The following is a 6,261-nucleotide window of genomic DNA, read 5'->3' as shown; positions in this document are numbered from 1 at the left end:
GGTCTTTGAAATCGACGCATAGGCGCCAGGATTTGTCCTTTTTGGTACCATTACCAAATTCGACACCCAAGGGCACGGGCGGTTCCGAGCCTAACAACTTGGAATCCGGAGTGCTACCCAATTTCTTTGGCCCAATGCCCGATTCTAAGTCCGGGACTTGGGTCAGGTTGTTCTCTGAGCAGATTTTCGGCTCAAGGAGTTCGGTGATCCGAACATAATTCGTCCTCAAAGTTGGGGGACGATCCGCGTGTGGTTCCTCCACAATCGCTATCTCATGGGTGGCCGGTGGGGATCTGATGTCCCTTCGGTCGGGTTTAGGCCCAATCTGGTCATAGTTCGTGGCGACTCCTAGAGCGGCGATGCGATCCAAGAGTTCATTACGGGAGGAGAGCTCCATTGGATCCATCTGTTCGGCAAGTTCTGAACTGACACGAAGGTTATGATTGATGACCCGAGAGGCCATCGTCGGCGCTGTCGCCGACAGGGCGGCCATGATAAAGCCGCTGAGCCGGAGCGTCTGGCCTACAACAAGAGCTCCCTCCAAAGTAATGTCGTCCTTCAAGACGAGACGAGCCATCAAGCCTTGCAGCGACGACACAGAGGAACTCTCAATGAAAGCACCAATCTCGGTGTCAAAACTAGCGATCTCGGGTAGGGGGTCTCGATCTGTGCGTCAAGGCTGATGGTAACAGGAAGCAAGGGACACAGATGTTTACCCAGGTTCGGGCCCTCTCGATGGAGGTAAAACCCTACTTCATGCTTGATTAATATTGATGATATGGGTTGTACAAGAGTAGATCTACCACGAGATCATAGAGGCTAAACCCTAAGAGCTAGCCTATGATGGTATGATTGTAGTTGTGATCGGCCTTCTAAGGACCAACCTCTCCGGTTTATATAGACACCAGAGAGGGCTAGGGTTTACATGGAGTCGGTTACAAGGAAACATAATATCCGGATCGCCAAGCTTGCCTTCCACGCAAAGGAGAGTCCCATCTGGACACGGGCCGAAGTCTTGAGTCTTGTATCTTCACGCTTCAATAGTCCGGACGTTATACACAGTCCGGCTGTCCGGATACCCCCTAATCCAGGACTCCCTCAGCTATTTCATCTCTAATTTCTTCATATAAGGAGAAGAGAATAGCACTCACACTAGCACCTACGTCACATAACCCATGATAACAGTGATCTCCTATCTTAACTGAGACAACGGGCATGCCAACAACTGGTCTTTGTTTATCTTTTCCTTCAGATTTAGCAATTCTAGAAGCTTCATCACAGAAGTAAATAACATGCCCATCAATATTATCAACTAAGAGATCTTTAACCATAGCAACACTAGGTTCAACTTTGATTTGTTCAGAAGGTTTGAATGTTCTAACATAACTTTTGTTAACCACAGTTGAAGCTTTAGCATGTTCCTTCATCCTAATAGGAAAAGGTGGTTTTTCAATATAAGCAGTGGGAACAACTGGATCAACATTGTAAATGATAGTCTCTTCTTTAGCTTTTACCGGTTCTTTAATTTCTTCTTTAATTGGTGGATGTAAACCACTTCTCCTTGGGGAGATCAACATGAGTAGAAAAAGATTCACAAAAGGAAGCTACTATCTCAGAGTCAAGTCCATATTTAGTGCTAAACTTTTGAAACGCATCGGTATTCATAAAATATTTAACACAATCAAACTTAGGTCCAATACCTAACTCTTTACCTTCGTCGAGTTACCAATCTTCAGAGTTGCGTTTAATTCTTTCTAAAAGATCCCACTGGAATTCAATAGTCTTCTTCATAAAAGAACCAGTACAAGAAATATCGAGCATGGATTTATCATTACGAGAAAGCTGAGCATAAAAATTCTGAATAATAATTTCTCTCGAGAGCTCATGATTGGGGCATGAATATAACATTGACTTAAGCCTCCCCCAAGCTAGAGCGATACTTTCTCCTTCACGAGGCCAAAAATTATATATATATATATATATATATATATATATATAATTTCGATCATGATGAAGTAGATGCATAGGATAAAATTTCTGATGAAATTCCAACTTCAAATGATTCCAGTTCCAAGATCCAATATCATCGCATAGCCTATACCATGTCAATGCTTTTCCCTTCAAAGATAAAAGGAAAACCTTCTTCTTAGCTTCATCTCCGGGCAAACCTGTAAGCTTAAATAATCCACAAATTTCATCCACATATATCAAGTGCCTATCAGGATGTTCAGTTCCATCTCCTGCATAAGGTTAGCTAGCAGTTGTTCTAACATACCGGAAGGAATTTCATATTCAATATTTTTTAGTAGGTGCGGTAGGTTGAGGGGTAACTAATTGTGGTTCCGATCGAGGTGAATATACCCCGAACAAACCCCTCAAAGGATTGTTTTCCATAGTAGCAAGTGACAATAAATTTCAGCACATAGTAATAATGTTTCCTTACCAATTTCCACTTACCAAGAGCGCTTCACTCCCTAGCAACGGTGCTAGAAAATTTCCTTGATGACCCACAAGTATATGGGATCAATTGTAGCCATTTTCGATAAGTAAGAGTGTCGAACCCAACAAGGAGCAGAAGGAAATGACAAGTGGTCTTCGGCAAGGTAATGTCTGCAAGTGCTAAAATTGTAAGTAGCAGAGTAGTTTGGTAGCAAGATAATTTGTAACGAGCAAGTAACAACAGTAGTAGCAAAAGTGCAGCAAGGTAGCCCAATCCTTTTGAGGAAAAGGACAGGCCAAAGTGGTTTCTTATGATAAGCAGAGTGTTCTTGAGGGTACACGCGAATTTCATATAGTCACTTCCATCATGTTGGCTTAATTCGGGTTCAGTACTTTGATAATTTGATATGTGGGTGGACCGGTGCTTAGGTGTTGTTCTTACTTGAACAAACCTCCTACTTATGATTAACCCTCTCACAAGAATCCGCAACTACGAGAAAAGTATTGAGAATAAATTCTAACCATAGCATTAAACTTTTGGATCCAATCGGTCCCTTACGGAATAGCGTAGAAACTGGGGTTTAAGCTTCTGTCACTCTCGCAACCCACCATCTAATAACTACTCCACAATGCATTCCCTTAGGCCCAAATATGGTGAAGTGTCATGTAGTCGACGTTCACATGACACCACTAAGAGAATGGGCAACATACATACCATCGAAATATCAAACACATATCAAGTTCACATGATTAGGTGCAACATGATTTCTCCCGTGACCTCAAGAACGAAAGTAACTACTCACAAATGATAACCATGCTCAAGATTAGAGGGGTATTGAATAGCATAATGGATCTGAACATATAATCTTCCACCAAATAAGCCATATAGTAATCGACTACAAGATGTAATCAACACTACTAGTCACCCACGGGAACCGATCTATAGTTTTGATACAAAGATTGAACGCAAGAGATGAACTAGGGTTTGAGAGGGGTTGGTGTTGTGAAGATGTTGATGAAGATAGCCCTCCCCAAGATGGGAGAGTTGTTGGTGATGATGATGACGATGATTTCCCCCTCCGGGAGGGAAGTTCCCCCGGCGAAATCGCTCCGCCAGAGGGAAAAAGTGCTCCTGCCCAAGTTATGCCTCGACGCGGCGACACTTCATCCCGAATGTCCTCCCCTTGTTTTTTCTAGGTAAAAATGACTTATATACCAAAAGATGGACACCAGTGAGCCGAGGAGGACAGGACCCACCAGGGCGCTCCTGGGCCTCTTGGCGCGTGATGAGGACATCAATACCATTGTTACAACCACAGCCCCTACTGCTACATATGCTGGACCAATTACTAGAGCTCGCGCACGCCAATGAAATTATCAGGTACTTTCGTTTCTTGGCAATGATTCTAATGTTCATGAGAATATGATGCTGCCTAAATTGGATACATTTGTTTTGCTTACAAATGAAGGGCCTAGCTTGGAGAAGGATGAACATTGGAGCAAGAACAAGCATGGAGATGATGGCATGCGCAAGGGGAACAAGAACGGAGTTACAAGTGATGATTTCAGGACTTTGAAGCCACCATAATGGATGCATGAAGCCTCGGACGAAATATACAAGATGCCACTTCATAAATTTCATCCCGAGGCTATTCTAGGTGTTGCGTCACCTTATTATTGGGCCAGGCCCATGTAATTTCGAAATACATAAGTATAGGCTATTTTTAGAGTCTGTATGTGTGGGGAAACAAGAGATAGGGTTGATTTCGGATCCCTCCACCAAGGGCCACGAAATCCCCCCCCCCCTCTTCCTCCATATATACAGCCCTTAGGGCACTGTTTAGACTTTGGGTTTTGTTTAGATTAAAGTTCACCATAGCTGCAACTTCGCGTACTTCGTTTGTGTTCAACGACCAGACAAAGGCGTCACAGAACCCCACCTTGATCAATAAAGCTTTCCTCTTATATTCACAATATCCAGATTACAATCTTAGTTTCTTACTTGTTCTTCGTTTGCCTGCAAGAAACAGACCTTCGTGGTCAGGTTGATCGTGCTCCGGCATGGTCAATAACCCCTCGGAGTTGGTTTAGCGATTGCTAAGGCGCGACGTCCTCGCACGTTCGTAGTCGGATCGTCAAAGTCGACTTCCACCAAAACGATAGCCACCATCTCATCGAAAGACGGGACACCTTTGCCTCTATCAAGTGGTATCAGATTTCCAGGTTGCTCGGTGAGATTTTATAGTTTTTCGTAGTTTAGATCGAGTATGTTCTTCATACCTATATTCCACGAAAAAGCCAACAAAAAAACTAGGGTTAGTTCATCCTATCTGTACCAGTCTGAGCCTTTGCATAGTCTTTTCAGTATTTTGCTTTGTTGAATTTGCGGTTGCATCGTCGCGTCAAGTTGCTGGTCTTAGCGTCTAGTCTTTTAGAGTTTCGAGTTCTGGTCATAAGTCGTCACGCCGCCACCGCACCATCATCATCGCCCCTGCCACCTACCACCACCGCTCCGAATCCGTATCCATATACCACCACCAATCCGTATCCATATACCACCGATCCATATCCATATACTACCACCGCTACCACCACCGCTGCCATATACCACCGCTGCTGCCATATACCACCACCATATATCCACCACCAATCCGAGTTCCTTGCATATTAGGTTTATTTTCGAGATCCATCTAATTTCCGATTCGTGTTTCCTTGCCTGAGTAGGTTTCGGAAAAAAAAGTCTGGAGACCCCCGGGCAGTTTTTAGGCCAAAATTTCAGCGACCGAAAATATTTTTTCCCTATCCTATTTTTAGGTCCCAGGGAGTGTTTTGAGACACTCGCCATCATAGTGATTTTTTGTCGCACTTTTTCGTCATCGCTGCCCTGATTTCCGAAAAAAAATGTCAAAAAAATTCCGTGCCCATCCTGTCAGTTTGACCTGGGCAGAGTTTTGAGACACTCACCATTATAGTGATTTTTTGCAAAAAAAAAGGGAGCGCAAAAAAAAGAGAGCGCAAAAAAAGAGCGGAAAAAAAATTCCAGAGTGTGTTTCTCCCTTGTTTACGTGCAGCGTCGTGATTTTGTTAGTGTTCTAGGCTCGCGTCTCTAGCATGGTCTAACCTAGGACCAGCACAGTACCGTCGTTGAGCGTTTATTCAACTTTGCATCTCTGCATTGATTATTGATGATCCTTTTTGCTACCATATTATAAGCCTTCCCAGCTCCACATACATCTACGTCGTGTGTTTGACTCTCCCTGGTAATCGCTCTATCCAAGCTTTGAGAGTTTTGACTACAACGGTTGCCGATCACCGCCTGCTGCTGGGTAAGAACTGGTAAGAATTTGAGTTTTGCTTGACGGATTTGTGACACCCACCACCACCACTTGTTAGTAGTCTGTAGGATAATATTCTTGTGTGTTTTTGTTGCTGCTAACCATGCCAGGATCACAAGCTGACGAGATTGACTGGGAGAACTTAACGAACAAGGAGCTTCATGATAAGTTTCAGCAAATGATGACTGAATAGGTGTAAGATGTGCTGAACAATTTTGAAGAGGCCGTGGAGAAGATCACTGGCCTTGAGAAGACGTTCGAAACAAAGATCGATAACAGATTTAATGAACTGCTTGTGCGTCTTCCACCGGCTGCACCTGCTGCACCTCTGCAACAACAACAACTACTACCTCCACGTCGCGAAACAGCCCTCCGCCGAGCGAGCCGTGTCCTTCTTCAGCCTGGCCAAACTGTTGGTGCTGCTATTGATACTTTTGGGGCTCCTGCTGCTGATGCGGAGGATGATTATGCGGGAGATTACGAGGAT

The sequence above is a fragment of the Triticum aestivum genome, chromosome 1B (genome assembly GCF_018294505.1).
Source record: "Triticum aestivum cultivar Chinese Spring chromosome 1B, IWGSC CS RefSeq v2.1, whole genome shotgun sequence".
NCBI classification, from domain to species: Eukaryota; Viridiplantae; Streptophyta; class Magnoliopsida; order Poales; family Poaceae; genus Triticum; species Triticum aestivum.
The sequence above is the reverse complement of the archived record's forward strand: the minus strand, read 5'-3'. Positions refer to the sequence as shown.